This window comes from Castor canadensis, chromosome 10 (assembly GCF_047511655.1).
Source record: "Castor canadensis chromosome 10, mCasCan1.hap1v2, whole genome shotgun sequence".
NCBI lineage: Eukaryota > Metazoa > Chordata > Mammalia > Rodentia > Castoridae > Castor > Castor canadensis.
Window position 1 is genome coordinate 68869035 of NC_133395.1, and position 18871 is coordinate 68887905.

The window sequence follows — 18871 nt, forward strand, 5'->3', positions numbered from 1 at the left end:
AAAGGAATGTTAAACACACATCCATGTGCTCACACACACTCTCACGCACACATACTTCCTAGCAATTGTTTGGCAGGTAGTACATACTTAAAAATATTAGCTTCCTTTTTTCTTCCTTGCAGCCATCAAAGCAACATTCCAAATAACTGCCCATTCACTAATTTTCTTCTAGGTTATCAGGAGGCTTAAATGTTCTATTGCTAAACAAGGCATGGTGATCCACACCTGTAATCCCAGCACTTGGGAAGTGAAGGTGGGAGGATTATGAGTTCCATGTAGCCAGCCTGGGCTACATAACAAGACCCTATCTCAAAAAGCCAAACCAAACCAAACAAAATGGTCTGTTGCGAATACTCCTTGGACTAACTCTTCTCTCCCCTTCCTTTATCCCTTATCTCTTCCTCCCTTTTGATGTTCCCTCTCTAATCTCTAACTTCTTTGTCATGTCTCCACCCCTCTGCTCTCAAGCAATTCTCTTATTCCATCAGCCACAATTTCAGAAATCTGTGCTCTGTAAAGGAACACTGACAAAATAATTCTATGATGAGCAAAGTTTTTTCCACTTTCTTTTCTCTTTCATGACATATTATAAGTCTGTCTTTGTTGTTTAAATTATGATTCTCCCAAAAGCATGAAGAAATTTATGTTATCTAATCCTACCAAAAAATTCCTAGGCTGCAAGTCCTTTTAGAGACACTTTTGGAGCATCCACTATATGCCAGGCAGTGTCTTAGGCACTGGAGATATGCAAATAAATAAGACAAATTTCCTGCCATAAGATGCTAACAACCCAACCACGAAGACAAGACATACACTGTGCCGTATGTGCCATTAAGTGAATTAAGTACATGGAAGAAATCTAGGTACTTTTTTTGGTTATGATGCTGTCTCACATTGGCCAATCAAGATGCCCACTGCCTAAGTCTCCTTTAAGTGAACAGTCACATTTTGCTCCCATGAGCAGAGCTTGTTAGCTCAGAATGGGCTTGTTATAGAAAGATAGTCAACCTTGAATCAGGCAATTGACACCTCCATTTTTTCTTAGCTTTCCATCATCTAGCCCTCTTACTATATTCCCCATTGTGATACTCAGTGGCAGGTAGAACCCATTTCCCACTAAAGCCCAAAAGGCCTTTGTATTCTTTCCCAACTTCCTTGCCACCCCCACCCTGTATTATAGCTAGAATGAGAGCATGTGACCTAGGTTTGGCCAATCAAATTTACCTTTCTTGTCCCTGGAGTTGGGAGGTGGTGATTCAAGGGAGCTGCCATGGAGAGTTCACTACTTTCTGGCAGTATTTGCAATATTGTCCAATTTCTATACCAGCAGGGGCAAGGGACAAGTAGGGACATTTGGTCTCAGTGACCAGGTGTCAGTTACAAGCCACAGCTCCTCTGTCCTGTGAGGGCAACGGAGTCCTCTCTCAGCCAATTTGGTGGGATGACTTGGCTGTGATTCTGGCTGCTCTGCTTCCTTTGTTTCTATTCATTTTCTGAGCATCTCTCTGATCATTTAAAAAATCAGCCAGATTGATTTCTATTGTTGGCAACTAAGAATACTTTGGCTGAAGTCTGGAAAAGGCTCTGCCTCAACAAGAAGAAGGCTGATTAACTGATTCACTGATCCAAGAAACTGATCCTTGTAGGACATTCAAAGTAGAAATATTATAGTGGGTCAGTTAGAATCCAGAACAGAGGCTAAACACACACCTACCAGAGACTAAGACAGTGGGGGCTATTGTGTAGGTTGAAATTATGAGTAAGCAGAAGTTATCAATAAGCAAAAGTTGTGAGTTAGCAAAAATTGAAGTATATTCAGAGGAGAGAGAGGGGGCAGTGGTTGACTGATAGAAACATGCAAGTAGAAATCAAGAAGATGTGATGGAAATGAATGGATTCATGCTTTTGGGGACTTCAAGCAAAACTGCTCACCAGCTTTACCTTGAAGCCTGAAGTATATTCCAGTTTTCAAACTATGTTTGTATTTCCATGAAATTGAATACCCCTGGCTATTCTCCCTTGAAATTTCAGCTACTCATATGTAGATATGTGTCCTCCATAACTACCCTATTATTGGAGCTCTATCCTATATGATAGGATGAGACTATCCTATATGACCAAAAGGTCCCAAAGATTACAGTGATGATATGACTAGAACCCTGTAAATGGCTGTCAAATGGTGTCACTCAAAAGTTGCTGATCTGCCTCTCCCAAGACGTTATTTCTCTAGAAATTCCCAGCAGAGCCCCTCCTCTGAGCTGAAAAATCAATGCTTTCTAAGAGGCCCCTGTTAAAAGTACATTTTATTTCCCAGAGGGAAAGAAGAACCAGAAGTGTTTCTCTTTGCACTAGATATTGCCACCTGAGCAGATCAAATGAGCTGATCCTTAAATTTGAATTTTCAGAGGTCTGACACTTAGGGAATAAGCTAGTTAGAGAGCAGGAAAAGTCGGCACAAGGCAGGGGAGGGTGGAGAGTAGATAGAATAGAATGTATCTGGGACATTCCAAGGGAATGCCTTATGGAATATTCCCACAAGAGGATGTCCTGGTGGTCAGTCCAGTATGAAGAATGCCAAGATGGTGCTTATGCCAACATGGTGGACACCATTGCAAAGTGTTCTCACTTCTCAACCTGCATGAAGCCAAATCTAGAGTATGGGCTTCCATAATATTCTTTACCCTCTAGATTTTGTAGGAGATAGAACAGGACTAAAAGTGAGCAGAGACAGATGAGCCTTTTGAGAGTCTGCTCAGAATTATCCATCAATAGCTATGGCTTGGAGTTACTTCATGAATCTCTGAGCTTCGTTTTTATCTCCCACAACAGTGCCCTCTCATGGCTCGCGAAAAGGAAAATATCTATATGTCTCAACCAGTCAGATTGTGTGAATGGTACACAATCCAAACCAAAAAAATGTGATTTTTGTTAATGAGACTTGAAACAGGCAGGAGCTGCTGTGTTTGAAGGGAGAGAAGACAGCACATCGAGGTTTCTTTAATGAAAGAAGTCTGACATTAACCTTCAAGAGTTTTATTTATTTCTTCAAAGTCTAAAATGTACCACAGAGTTTTTGATGTTTTTTTCTTTCTGAGAGTAGCAGGTAGAACTGTTCTTAGAATAGCAATGAGCCATATCAGGGTGCAAGTAGGAGCCACCTTTTTGTAGGGTATGAGTCTCAGTAATGCTTGTGGCCCAGTGACTTACTGTGGGTTATAAATCACTGATGAGCAATTTGAAGAACAGATGGGGACTTTAATGCATCCTCCTCGTCTCTTGTCTTGTGACTGGCTGAAGTCCATGTGTGCTTTCGGAAAGGATATTTGAAAAAGATATTCGTCATTTTAAATTGCACTGTGGAAGCTTCGCAGTTCATAATGTGCCACCTATGTATGTCTCAAAGATAGGTTTCCCTTGATGTGGTTGACAATTTCATAACAGCAAAAGGGCAACCTGGCATATTTGGCTAGAAAACCTAACTTTGCAGGAATTAGCAAGAAATGTGAGGTGCAGAGGAGAGAACTAAAGGATTTGGGGGCTTTTTGTTTTGGTTTGTTTTATGCTGGTTTATTTTTGGTGGGACTAGGGTTTGAACTCATGGTTTCATGCTTGCAAACTAGGGACTCTGCTACTTAAGTCACAACTACAGTCCATTTTGCTCTGATCATTTTGGGAGATGGGGTCCCACGAACTATCTGATCCAGCTGGCCTCAAATCACGATTCTCTTGATCTTGGCCCCCAAGTAGCTAGGATTACAGATGTGAGCCATTGGCACTTGGCTGAGTTTGAGATGTTGAAGCTGAATTCTCTCCCAAAACGTTAGTGCTTTGAGAATGTTGGAATTCCCATTGTTTGGCAATTTCTTTGATATCCATTCTTCTGTTTAACCCCCAAACACTACTGGGAAAGCCTATTTAGAACCTTCAAAATAGGAGAAAAATCTTTTCTCTTGTGAAAAACATAAAAAACCCAAGAGCATAAATGTTTAGTAATACTAGAGTTAATGATCCATAATAGAAATTGTTAGTGAGACTCCTGAGCCAAGCACACCTGCTATGTTCTTTGCCTTGGTTTGCAGTTTCTACAAAGGGATTCTCATCAGAAGTGCATGTGTGAATGGCATTGACTGTCAGGGGGAGAGCTAGTGTGCATGCAGCTCTTTCTAGACATGCAGGTGAATATGAATGAATGAAAAATAGGAAGCCTGGGAAAAGATGCATCTTAAGCAAATTTGCTCTAATGTCAAGAAGAGAAGAAAACTACAGATTCTCTTAGTATAGTCAATATTAGCAGAGCATTACATCTGCAGACTAAACACTGCAGGGGACAGGGAAAGAGAGAGCAGCACACCCAAGAGATTCACTATTACATTCTGGACTTTTTTTTAATAAAGTGCTGGGGATTGAATTTAGGACCTCTCCCATGCTAGGCAAATGCACTACTACATGGGCTACAGTCCCAGCCCCTAAACTATTTTTATATATTAAAAATGTTCTTTAAAAGAGCTGAAGAACAAAGTATATATAATTAAAGTGTTTTGGGAAATACTGCAATAAAACAGAGCCAGGAATAACAGCATTTTCATCTCTTGCTTTGATATGCAGGCAGGTGGAGAAAATTTCCCCTGAATATGCTTTGCAGTCTAAATTTCATAAGCGTATTCACTTACCAACAAATATTTATCAAACACTTCTTGTGTGCCAGGAACTGTTCTGCAGGTAGAGGACATAGGCAAGAACAGGACAGGTGTGCACAGAGGCAGCCATGGTTATCACAAACACTTCAGACCTTCCTGAAAACACCACTGATCCTGGTCTGATCCTGGTACTTTTCCATCCTCCTTCAGTAGGCAGCAGAAACCCCTGTGGTCTTGCTTATTCTTACTTATTCCTATCCTTAAAAAAAAAAAAGAATGAAAAAGAAATTTCATTTTCTATCTTCTTGTTCTCGTTCCTGTTCTTTTCTTTTCTACCTCTCCAGGTAATTTCACAGCAGCACCTCTTCAACTTCATCAAACCCTCCAAGTCAGAGGCCCTCCTGCTTTTCTCTACTGACTCCCACCCCTCCAGTCCTCACTTCCTTCCTTACCCAGCTTAGATTCCAGGGAGCATCATCCCAATGGTCTTCAAACGAAGTGCCTATAGACACAGGAAAATGTGTCTAAGAAAGACTTGTGCAAGGATAGTTTTAAGGAGACCTTCAACCTTCATCAATTCGTTTTCTTAAGGTGATCCACTTGAGTATTCACAGGCATTTACTGTACCCTTATCCTTCTTCACCCAAGAAACGCCTAGACCACCCTCATCACAAACCTTACTACTGTGTATTCGACTAGACTGTAAAGCTTTCTGAGTGCCAAATAAAATGATGTTAAGGGCTACACCTATAGAGTAGAGTAGAGTGGTACATACCTATAATCCCATCTACCTGGAAAGTGGAGATAGGAGGATGGCATTTTAAAGCCAGTCAGGCAGTTCGCAAAACTGTTTCAAAAACAAGCCAGGCATAGTAGTTCATGCCTGTTATCCTAGCTACTTGGGAGGCAGAAGTAGGAAGACTGAGGTCTGAGACCAGCTCAGGCAAAAGTGCAAGACACTATCTGAAAAACAAACTAAAGCAAAAAGGTCTGGAGGCATGTCTGAAGTGGTAAAGCATTTGCCTAACAAATAAGTGTGAGGGCCTGAGTTTAATCCCCAGGGCCACCAAAATATAAACAAAAAAATAAAAAGATATAAAAATGTTATTTGGGGAAAGTTTTGTTAATGATAAGGTAAAACTCTTAAGATTTTCTTTGTTTCCTTGATTTTTAGGTATTTTGATTAAGGAGAAACATGTTCTTATAAGCAGTGTATTTTTTCAATGCTGTGATGTTCTGAGTTCAGATATTGGATAGAATGGTGTGAAAGGAAAAAGTAACAGTTTTGTTTGAAGACTTTGACTCTTTTACCTCCATTATGTCATCAACGAAAGTACTATTCAGAGGTAAAGTCCCATGAGAACAAAACAAAGAGGTTATCTTCAAAGAACGCTGAAAATTAAAAACATATTATATATACTTTTGTATACTTTTACATATACTTTTTTATACCTTAGCTGTTTATAATACTTACCTTTAGGACTTTAAAAAAATTTTTAAAAATTATAACATTGTAGACTTACATGAAAATTGCAAAGATAGTACCTATTTCCCTTACCACATACTCAGCTTCCTCCACTAGTAACAGCTTAGGTGATTATTATGGTGTGTTCACCACAATTAATGAACCAGTTAAGTGTTCCATATTAACATGTTATTCTTAACCAAAGGCTATATTTTATTTAGATTGTCTCAGTGTTTCACTAATACAAGTTCCACAACCCCATCCAGGATAACACATTACATTTAGTCATCATATCTTCTTAGTCTATTTTTGGCTGTGATGGTTTCTGAGACTTTCTGGGTTTTGACAACTTTCCCAAACTGGAGTACTGGCCAGGTATTTTGTGGAGTGTCCCTTCATTGGGATTACTGTGAAGTTCTTCCTCGTGGGGCTATCGGTTTTGGGAGAAAGACTCCAGGGGTAAAGTGACTGCCTCACATCATATCCAGGGTGCATTCTGTCATCATGGCTGACCAGTGTTGAGGATAACTTTGATCACCTGGTTGAGGCAGCGTTTGGCAGGGTTCTTCTCCTTGAAGTGTCTCTGTCCCCTTTTCTAGGGATTTTTGCTAATGGAAATGAGAAAAACCATTGAACTGCCCAAGTGGAATAGATTTATAATAGTGATTCTTGCAAAGTGGAATAGGTTCATAATAGTGATTCTTGCAAATATCAGTGGAATGCTTTTTATAACTAGCAGTTTTTCAAAATTTACGAAGTAAAAAAATTATGTGGTTTGGACTGGAAGTATGGCTCAAGTGTTAGAGTGCCTGCTTTGCAAGCACAAAGTCCTGAGTTCCAAACCCATCCCACCAAAATTCATGAGGTTTGAGTTCATGTGCATTGCTCAATAAGATAGCTAAAAATCCATTTTAACTATCAGAAAATACATATTCTAATGATTACTAGTCACTGTATAAAATGCTTAAACATTTTTACTTATTAACAACAAATAATACTATATATTTGTTGCCAGACTGGTGAGTTTTTGATAATACATACCTTTAATACAGTTAGAAGAAGAAAGAGTCTGAATTTATTATTGAAGATCACTATAGCCAATGACATTAAGGGAAATTATATTTTTGCTTATTTGTTTGCTTGGTTTTTGAGACAAGATCTTGCCATGTATCTCAGACTAGCCTTGAGTTCAAGATCCTCCTGCCCCAGCCTCCCAAGCACTGGGACTACAGGCATGCATCACCATGCCTGGCTCAAAACTTACAATTTTATTTTAATTCTTCTTTATCTTTCCAAAAGGGTGAAAAAAAAAGCTTGATGCCTGAATATAATTCACTTACCAAAGAAGTCCATGTGTTTTTATTGTTGTCCTCACTTCATAAAAAATTATCCTTGTAGTTGGCTTACATTGCATTATTAAAAAATAAAAATTGGGAAACAACATATTATTGTCTTATTTTTATTATAACCAATTATAAAACATATGAAATAATTATATTATCTACATCATAATGATCTTGACTTCAGAGGCAAGTAATCCTGCTTAAAAAATATATCAGTAATTTATCTCTCAGAATTTTAATAATATCCTTAAAATACATATGAACAACAACTTTAAGATGAAGTCAGCCTGTTTCTAAAAACAACGAAGTCTGATACAACTGCTTAACTTGATACTGATAATACCTTTGTCAGTTGGACTACATGGAAGGTTTTCCATATATCAAATGAGATAAAACTGCAATTTTAAAGTGCTGATGAGTATGTATTAAGAAACATTATCAGAAGGGGAAACTACATGAAGGGTGTATAGCTCTCATCACTGTGACCAAAATCCCAGAGAGAAAACTAAAGGAGGAAAGATTTATTTGGGCTAATGGTTTCACAAGGATACAGCCCATCATGGCAGACAGGAGCAGAGAAAAGAGGAATTTTGGCTCTGGGCAGTCTTTTTCCTTTTTCTTCTCTTGTTCTGTCTGAACCCCCTGCACATGGGATGCTGCCACCCACATTTAGGGTAGGCCTTCACCCTATATTAATCCTCTCTAGAGATACCCCCACAGATAGACCAAGACAGTATGCCCCTCTGTCTCTTAAATGATGCTATGTCCAATCAAGTTGATAATCAAAGCCAACCATCAGAAAAGGTACTGTTTCTTACCTTACAGGTGCACATGAATCAACAATTATCACAAAAAAGTAATTTTAATCTTGGGCACCCGTGGCTCACACCTGTAATCCTTAGCTACTTGGGAGGCTGAGGTAGGGAAGACAGGTTTGAGCCCAGTCTGGGAAAATATCCCATCTCCAAACCAACCAGAGCAAAATGAACTGGAGGTCTATTTTGGCTCAAGTGGTAGAGTGCCTACTTGTAAGCACAAAGCCCTGAGTTCAAACCCCAGTCCCACCAAAAAAAATTTTTTTAATCTTAAAAATTTGATTTAATAAAAAAATTTCATCACAAATACTGTACTGAAAAAGTGTTATTAAATTAGCAATTCTGTTTTCCAAATTTAATTGGAGAGGGTATACTGCATTAAACAAAGTGCTTCTCTGTGAAAGAATAGCAAGTATAAGTAAGCTTTATAAGTAAGTCTTATAAAGCTCTGTTGATATTTGTCCCAGAAATTAAGAAAATACGTGACTCCAATAGCTGAATAACAAGCCCCTTTGCAAATTAGAATATTTCTGGTTTTTTACTGTTAATAAATTGAGGTTTCTCAGCACATATGTATAAATAAAATATCATACAATAATTGTCTATATTTTCTGTAAATTAATCCAGAAATACTTACCTAATGGTGAAGTAATTGGCCAAAAATATTCTCACTTATCTTAATTGTACTAGCTCTTATTAGATTTAAAAATATTAGATTTTAATATTAGTTTAGTATTTATCAAAAATTTAGATATTTTCTTTGGCTAAACCATTAGAGTATATAAAAGTTATAGCCTCTTAATTGTAATGATAACTTAGATTAGAAGAGAATTTTTAGCACTTAGAACCTTATGCTCATGGACAATATAAGAAAATTACATTAAACTTTAATTTATATACATATTTTTTGTTGCAGAGAAATGTGTGAGGATGATAAATAAAAATCTTACGAGTACAAAAATATATTATAAAACTCAGTTGTGGGGGTGAGTGTGAAGGGAATGGACTGAAAGTACAGTCTCAAATAGAAAGAAGATGTAAAATTTCAATTTAAGAATCTCTTTTAAATGTATTTTTAAATGGATGATGGTGGGTACCAAAATTATATGGTATTTAAATTCCTTGGTTACATTTTTTTAAATAACATATAAAAGTACACTGGATGTCAAATAGTCTATCACATTTAAGTTTACAACAAAAAGTTTAGATGAAAAGCACATAGCTTTTCAAAACTAATTTTAGAGGCTGTGTAAGTAAGAGTTAGAAGACACTGTGATCACTGCTTTCTAAATACTGTTGTGCCTTTGTTCCTCTCTTCTGTCATTATACTCTTCAGGTGACCAACTCATCAACCCTCCCTGGTAGGCTGCAAGTATCCAAGTACTGACTTGGATACACAGCTGACTCTGTGCCTACACATGGCACCTCCAGGTTGCTGGAGAGAAATATGAGACCAGGCTGACTGGTTTCATGTTCAAGCCAGGATCATGACACTCACAAGGGCCCACCTTGTGACCTCCTAGCAATCCTGTAGTTGTCCCTGGCATGTTCAAGTTCTCACATCCAGATAATTATGTCACACCTTCTTTTCTCTCTTCAAAACTATCCCTGAGTTTTCCTTCCACTTCCTTCTTAATTTTCTTTGCCTTTCTTCTGCTTAACTTGACCTTTGCATTTGGATTTCTCTCTGGCTTAATCTTAGCTCCTCTTTTCTACCAATGGACAACTTGTTGGGTAATTTCATCCTGTGGCAGAAATGCCATTTTTATGCTAATGATTCTGTAATCTGTATATCAAACTTGACTTCTTCCAAGGAGGGTCTCCTTGATATCCTAATTTACTTATCCAATCTTAAATCAATTTGGTCATCATAGAACTCTGGACTTCTGTCACCTGCTAACCTAATCCCATCCTTTATTCTGTCTTATACTCACAGCCTCAGTTAATTACATGACCATTCACTTAGTTCTTAACCCAAACTGAGCAGTGACCCTTATTCATACTCTTCTATAAAGCAAAAGCTGGGCTGTAAATAGAATTGTTGTAGATAAAATAAGTTAAGTTGGGGCCATACTGGAATTGGGTGGGCCTTCAAACCAATGGAGCAGTCTGCCAGAACAGACACATAGGGAGAGTGCCATGTGACAGTGAAGGCAGAAGTTGGAGGGATATATAGATGCTCCCAAACCTCCTGCCCTCCAAAGGTTCTGCACCAATAAATTCAACCAACTGGGGATTGAAAATATTTGAAAAAAAAATGCATCTGACTGAACACATTCAGACTCTTGTTCTTGTCATTGTTCGCTAAACAATGCAGTATGAAACTATTTGCATAACACTTACATTGTATTATTACAAATAATCTAGAAATTATTTACAGTATACTAAGATGTGCCTAGATTATATGTAAACACTATGTCATTTTATGTAAAGGACTTGGCATCTGTAGAATTTTGGGGGTGAGGGAGGGGTGTCCTGGAACTAATGTTGAGGGATGACTGTATCTACAAGGAAAAGAGCTCCAAAGATTGCTGGAAACACCAGAAACTAAGAGAAAAGCATGGAACAGATGTCAAGGAGAGTGTAGCTCTGCTAACATCTTGATTTAGGACTTCTACCTCCAGAAGTGTACCAGGATAAATTGCTGTTTTACACTACCTGGTTTGCACCTATGAAACAAATACAATAAAGTACAATTTTAGAAGTTCCTTTTGTGAGAATTGGTTTGTGGTAAATCTTAACTTTCAATTTTCTGAGTGTTTTCAGTTTTCTTATCCTTATATATGTATAGTACTAGGTTGGCATTTTTTATTCAACACTTGCACATTTAGTCTGCTGTTCAATGCTTTTCATTGAAGCTATTGAGAATGTGGCTGTAATTCTACTTGCCATTTAGACTGATGTTTCAATGTCTTCTTTTTCTCTTTGGGGATTTGAAGTTTCACTATGATGTACTTAGATGTGGATTTCTTTAAATTCTGTTTAGGATTTATAATTCACAAGTCTGAGGAAACATGTCTCCATCATTTCTGTAGAAATCTCAGTAACTATCTTTTGGAGTGTGACCCTTTTCTTTCTTTTCTTCCAGGTTTTCATTTCTCCCTTTTGTTTATATTTCTTAACCATTCTTTCATATTTTGTCTGTCTTTTTGAGTCATTCTTATCCAGAAATAATGTCTTTAGATTTATTTTCCAGTTCATATTCTCTCTCAATCTTCATCTGATTTGGCATTTAATATATACACTGAGTTGTAATTTTCAAGTGTGTTTTCTTCATACAGATTCTACTTTTTCTTATTTCACTTTGCTCAGTCATACTTAACGAGCTCAGTTCCTTGCATATGTTTCACTCTGCCTCACCCATGCCTGTGTTGAAATTCTAACCTCCAAGGTGATGGTATTAGATGAGGCCTTTGAGAGGTGATTAGGTCATGGTGGTGGAGTCCCTGTGAATGGGATTAGTGCTCTTCTAAAAGAGACCAGAGAGAGTCCTCATCTCTCCTACCAGGTGAGGACAAAAGAAGGTGCCATCTGTAAGCCAGAAAATGGGTCCTCACCAGATGTGAAGACTGCCTTGATCTTGGACTTCTCAGCTTCCAGGTATGCCATAAATAAATTTCTGCTTTTTATAACTTACTCAATTTATGGTATTATATTATAGCAGCTCAAACAGACTAAGACACATGCTTCTCATGAATCTGATAATTCCACTATCTGAATTACATGGAACTTTAGTTCTACTAGTTCTCATTTATGTTGAATGTTACTTCTGGAAGCTTATTGCCTCTTAGGGAAACCTGAAGGACTTGGTTGAGGGTTCATTCCTTTAGAGAAGATTTAATTTTATTTCTTCCATCTCAGAACCACTCTACACTAACTTCTTGGATTTCTGTTCCCTGGGCCACAACAAGTGGTGTAGATTCTTACCTAAAACCTGCAAGGACAACTTTAAGATTGGGAGTTTTCTTGGGGGAACACTTCCTTACCAAGAGATATGGCTGAGACAGTCACATTTCCTTGTAGTCTTTCTTTTGCCAAAGGTCGAATTTTACCAATCTACTCTTTCACTGGGAGGGTAGCTTTATGAGTCGAGTTTTAATTGCAATTGTTTACTTTCAACAGGCCCAAAGTCTGCTTGGTCCCTCCAATGGATGAAGCCTAGCATCTGTAGGAGGCTCCACAGGACAGTCTCTTACTACTCTGGTTGTCTGGTTGTAGTGTGTGTGTGTGTGTGTGTGAGAGAGAGAGAGAGAGAAAGAGAGAGAGAGGAAGAGAGAGGAAGAGAGAGGAGTCAGTTAGCACTTCAAACCATATTTATGGTATTTTATTAAGTACACTCTGGTATATTATAGAATAGCATTTGCCATGATTAGATATTTGTGAGTTTTTTAGCTTTTGTTACTTATATTGACTGTAAACTTTTTTTTTTTTTCATTTTTCTTTTATTATTCATATGTGCATACAAGGCTTGGTTCATTTCTCCCCCTTGCCCCCACCCCCTCCCTTACCACCCACTCCACCCCCTCCCGCTCCCCCCCTCAATACCCCGCAGAAACTATTTTGCCCTTATCTCTAATTTTGTTGTAGAGAGAGTATAAGCAATAATAGGAAGGAACAAGGGGTTTTGCTGGTTGAGATAAGGATAGCTATACAGGGCATTGACTCACATTGATTTCCTGTGCGTGACTGTAAACTTCATAAGAACAAAGAACATGTTAAGTCTCTAGTCTCTAGTATACAGTAAATGCTCAATAACTAATGTACAGATGAAAGAATAAATTACTCTCTTATTGAGTCCACAATGATACATATATAATAAGTCATAATTTCAGATTACAAACTGGGATAATCAGGAAATACTTATTTTAATTCTACTTAGTTTCAATTCTAATTCCTCTTTCAAACAATTAGTATTTCCAGGGTTCCTTCCCCCCACTTTTACCTGGGGGTTATATAGGGTTCTTAGATCTTACGCAGTGCTGAGGATGCCATCTGGTCTTCATGATTCATCCATCAGGCTCATCACAAGTCTATCATCTCTGCTTGCTGAATTTCTTCAGGTATGGTTCTTAGCTATTTCTTTTCCATGCTTGTGGCACACTTGCTGTTTGTCAGGATTCACAGAGCTTTCTGTCCACTCTGTGGAAAAAAAAAATTCTAGGCAGAGGCAAAGAGTTGTACATTGACTCTCTCTCTCCCTCTACAAGTGGTGTGAATCTTTTCTCTCTAATAATGCAAGAATTTAGCACACAGAATTCTTCAGCTATCTCAGCTATATTCCTTGCACCTTAATTTCACGAGGCCATGAGCTTACACCCACTACAAAGAGGGGAAAGTGTAAGGAAGCAAAATGGAAGAAAACAATTCAAATTAATATCTCAAAATATTATCCTTCTGGCATGGATCATCCATCTGTGATGGTGACTGAGGGAGATAAAAAAGAGCAAAGGCAAAAGGAAAATTTCAAGGGATGTTCTAAAAAAAACTTTAGAATTTCCTTGGGAAAATGGTTGGAAAAAGTGTGAATTGAAGACCACTGATGGAAAACAGGGATAAGCAAACTTTTGTGCAAACAACCAGTTAGCACATATACTTTGCTTTGCGGATCATATGTCATACAGTTTCTGTGGCATTTCTTCAACACTGTAGTAGCCAAAGTCACCATAGAAGATTTCAAATAGATGCACTTGGCTGCATTCCAATAAAACTTTATTTGTAAAGCAAACAATGGGATGGATTTAGCCAATTCCTATTTTAATACATGATACATGACTTGCAAGAAGCCTGATATTGTATAGTTCAGTAGATAACTTTTTTTTTCCAATACTGTGGAGTGAACCCAAGGCTCTCAAATGCTAGTCTAGAGCTTTACCACTTGAGCCACGGCCCGAGTCCTTTTGTTCTTTGTGTTTTGTTTTTGGGGTAGAATCTTGGTAACATTTACTTGGACTTGACTCACTCTCACAATCCTCCTGTCTCTGCCTCCTGAGTATCTGGCCTTACAAACATGTGTCATGATACCTGGCAGTAGTTAAAGTTAAATCTCAATGGCTCTAAAAGGGAAATTTACTTTCCATTGTCAGGATCCGGACAATCACCCTGGCCTGTTCCTTTGGCCTTTATCCTAAGGCTACTGTTCTGGTGTCCTCACAACCTGAATTTGAGAGAGAGAAGAGAGAGAGAGAGAGAGAGAGAGAGCGAGAGAATGGGAGAACTGTTCTAAGTCATAAGTCATATATGGCCACTTCTGCCACATTCTGTTCACTTTCCCTATTGAGAAAGGGTTGTCAAATAATCTATGGACATATTTTATAGTCATATCAATCTGTTGTGAGGTGTTGTTTTGATTGACATATATTAAGAAATACCAGCTTCACAGACATACGTTGTTAGAAAAGGGAATATTTTAATAGTCTTTTTTAAAAAGTATGGGTATTTTTAAATACTACTTTCCAGTTGTGGTAGTAGCTAGGAAACCAAATGATGGCTTCTTAAAGGTGAATTGCATTGTGAAATCTGAAACAGTATCAGTGAGCTTTTCAGATTTTGTTACATTAAAATGTACTGGTATATCTCATACTTTGAATGGTGTTCTACCCATGATTTTGTGACTTCATGCACTTACCATGTGGAGTATCAATGCACTGAATTGTGTAGATCTTCCAAATGTGGATATATTTCTTTATATAATATAGAGTGTTATATTAATATCACTACTAATCTCATCAGAAAATTTTTTGAGTGTTGGAAAGCTGTCAAGCTTATGTTGACAGGTGCAATTTTTCTAAAATTCTAATTTTCATTTGAAAGCTTGAACTTTATTATTGGCATCAAATGCTGTCTGCCATTTTCCTTAAAGTGATAGTCTCACTTGGCTCAGTGTTGAGAAAATGTCTGGCAAGTATTCAAATCTAAATAAATGTTGTTCTGCATGGATTCAAGTAAAAGTGCCATTCTCTGAAAAACTAGCTAGTTCAGCTTGCAATTCGTTCTTGTAAGTGCTTGTCCTTGAGATAACCATCACACCTCAGTACTTTTCTGTATCACTTTCCAACCTGTCAAACAGAATAGAGTACAAAAAGTATGCTCCAAGGTGATGTTTATTTAGTAAAATTAAGACTTGTACTGCTTCATCAAGGACATTCTAGAGAGAAACTCCTCACCCCCCCACCAGTCAATAAAGGACAATATAAATTATACTAGTACATTTATGATTTTCACAGCCACTGCCTTGACTTGTGCTAAACTACCCACTGTTTTACTCACCATCACTCTTGCACCACCAATGCAAATATCAACACAATGAAAAAGGACAAATAATGTCTTAGTGTGATGAGAAAAATAGCTTTGAGTTTTGGAATGTCCTGAAGGTATCTCAGGGACTCTCCATGACCCGTACTTCTGTCCTAAGGAGTTGGCTAGTAGCTAATTTCTCCTGAGAAAGTAACTTAATCTCTTATAAACTTTAATCCTAATCTTTATCTCCTCTTTATTACTCTATCCCCTCTCTTGCTCTCACCAATACCTCTATTCATCAGGCTGAGAAATGATTTGTATTCTTTTTCTTGGGAAATCTCTCCTCCTTCCATCTTCTTAAAACTCAAAATCCAGGAAGAAGTTTGGTACCTATATAGAAACTGGGTTTATTTTTCCTCAGTTTTTATCAGTAAAAACACCTTTTGGAACTTAAGACCTAAAGTTCCATCCCATACTAGGTATGGAGAAAATTTACTTTTCTTATAAGGACACTGATAATTGCTTTTTCTTAAGTGATTTATGCTCATTTCAAGGTGTGAAAAACACAAAAAAATAAAAGAAAAAATCACTTAAAATCACACCACCCAGAATAACCATTATACTGTTAGGTAATCATTATCCCTGAATTAAGGAAGTATTTCTAGACTATAGCGCAGAAGTATAATTAAAGGACATAGCAAAAGAACTTTAATAACATTTTAATAGTTCTTTTCATAATGTAGAGCTATTTTTTTGTTTTCAAATTTCTTTTTCATTCCTTTGTAAGAAATACTATATTGACAACATTGTTGAATGTACAGAAGATGATATTGTGTAGAAAAAATAGACATCAAAGACTCAGTCTAAAAGTGATTCAGAAGAATTAGACATCAAGTATGAAGAAATTTTGGGAAGTATTGTACCCATTTTATTTCAGTTACATTTTCTGTCATGTACAAGATTTGGTGTAGGATAAAATCTCTATCTAAGTAAGTCTAAAATTGAAGTGATGCTAGAGCTTGGCTCAAGTGGTAGAGCACTTGCTTAGCTAGTGCAAGGCCCTGTGTTCAAACCCCTGTACTGCCAAAAAAAAAAAAAAAACCTCTTTTTGAAGTGATAAGAAAACATTTTTTATTATCATTATTCATTTAGTCACATGTTCATACATTGTTTGGGTCATTTCTCCCCCATGTTCTCCTCCCCCCCTCCCCACCTTGCTTTCAGGCAGAACCTGTTCTACCCTTATCTCTGATTTTGTTAAAGAGAAGGCATAAGCATAAAAAGGAAGACAAAGCATTTTTGCTAATTCAGTTAAGGATAGCTATACAGAAAGATTCATAGCATTGCTTTCATGTACAAATGTGTTACAACCCAAGTTGATTCATCTCTAACTGATCTTTACACTGGTTCCTGATCCCCTTCTCATGTTAACCTCTGTCACTTTAAGGTTTCTGTATTAGTCCCTCTGGAGTGGGGACATCAAACACTTTCATGTTTTGGATTTTCTACCTATTCCTATATCTCCCATATGTGCTCTCCCCTTGTCATGTGTCCAAGTCCAACCACATTGCTGTATTTGCCCTAGATCTAAAGTCCACATATGAGGGAGAACATATGATTTTTGGTCTTCTGAGACTGGCTAACCTCGCTCAGAATGAATTTTCTCCAGGTCCATCCATTTACCTGCAAAGGATAAGATTTCATTCTTCTTCATGACTGAGTAAAATTCCATTATGTATAAATACCACATTTTCTTGATCCATTCATCAGCGTCTTGGTTGTTTCCATAACTTGCCTATTGTGACTAGCACTGCAATAAACATGGGTGTGCAAGTGTCTCTGGAATAACCTGTGTCTCATTCCTTTGGGTATATCCCCACGAGTGGTATTGCTGGATCATATGACAGATCTATGTTTAGCTTTTTAACAAGCCTCCAAATTTTTTTCCAGAATGGTTGTACCAGCTTGCATTCCCACCAGCAGTGTATGAGTGTTCCTTTTTCCCCACATCCTTGCCAATACATGTTGGTGGTGGTGTTTTTGATGATGGCTATTCTAACAGGGGTGAGGTGGAATCTTAGTGTGGTTTTGATTTGCATTTCCTTTATGGCTAGAGATGGTAAACATTTTTTCATGTGTTTTTTGGCAATTTGAATTTCTTCTTTTGAGAAAGTTCTGTTTAGTTTAGTTGCCCATTTACTAATTGGTTCATTGATTTTAGGAGAGTTTAGTTTCTTAAGTTCCCTGTATATTCTGGTTATCAGTCCTTTGTCTGATGTATAGCTGGCAAATATTTTCTCCCACTCTGTGGATGGTCTCTTCAGTTTAGAGACCATTTCTTTTGTTGTACAGAAGCTTTTTAATTTTATGAAGTCCCATTTGTCCCTACTTTGTCTTAGTTGCTGAGCTGCTGGTTTGTATTGAGGAAGTCCTTGCCTATACCTATCACTTCCAGAGTTTTTCCTGCTCCTTCCTGTACTAACTTCAGAGTTGCAGGTCTGATATTAAGGTCCTTGATCCATTTTGAGTTGATGCTAGTACAGGGTGATAGACATGGATCTACTTTCAGTTTCTTGCAGACAGATAGCCACTTTTCCCAGCAACATTTGTTGAAGAGGCTGTCTTTTCTCCTTCGTATGTTTTTGGCACCTTTGTCAAAAATGAGGTGGGTATAGTTGTGTGGATTCATATCTGGGTTCTCTATTCTGTTCCACTGGTCTTCATGTCTGTTTTTATGCAAGTACCATGCTGTTTTTATTGCTATTGCTTTGTAATATAGTTTGAAGTCAGGTATTGTGATACCTCCTGCATTGCTTATTTTGCTGAGTATTGCCTTGGCTATTTGTGGTCTCTTGTGTTTCCAAATGAACTTTAGGGTAGATTTTTCAATCTCTGTGATGAATGTCATTAGGATTTTGATGGGAATTGCATTAAACATGTAGATTGCTTTTGGTAGTATAGTCATTTTTACTATGTTGATTCTACCAATCCATGAGCATGGAAGATCTTTCCATCTTCCGTAGTCTTCCTCGATCTCTTTCTTCAGGAGTTTGTAATTCTCCTTGTAGAGGTCATTCACATCCTCTTTAAGTTTACTCCTAGGTATTTGATTTTTTTTGAGGCTATTGTAAATGGAATTGCTTCCATATATTCCTTCTCAGTTTGTTCATTGTTGGTGTATAGAAAACCTACTGATTTTTTGTTAAGTTAATTTTGTATCCTGTCACCTTGCTATAGCTGTTTATGATGTCAAAGAGTTTTTGGGTCTTTAAGGTATAGGATCATATCATCTGCAAATAAAGATATATTGACAGTTTCTTTACCTATTTGTATTCCTTTTATTTCTTCTTTTTGCCTAATTGCTCTGGCTAGGAA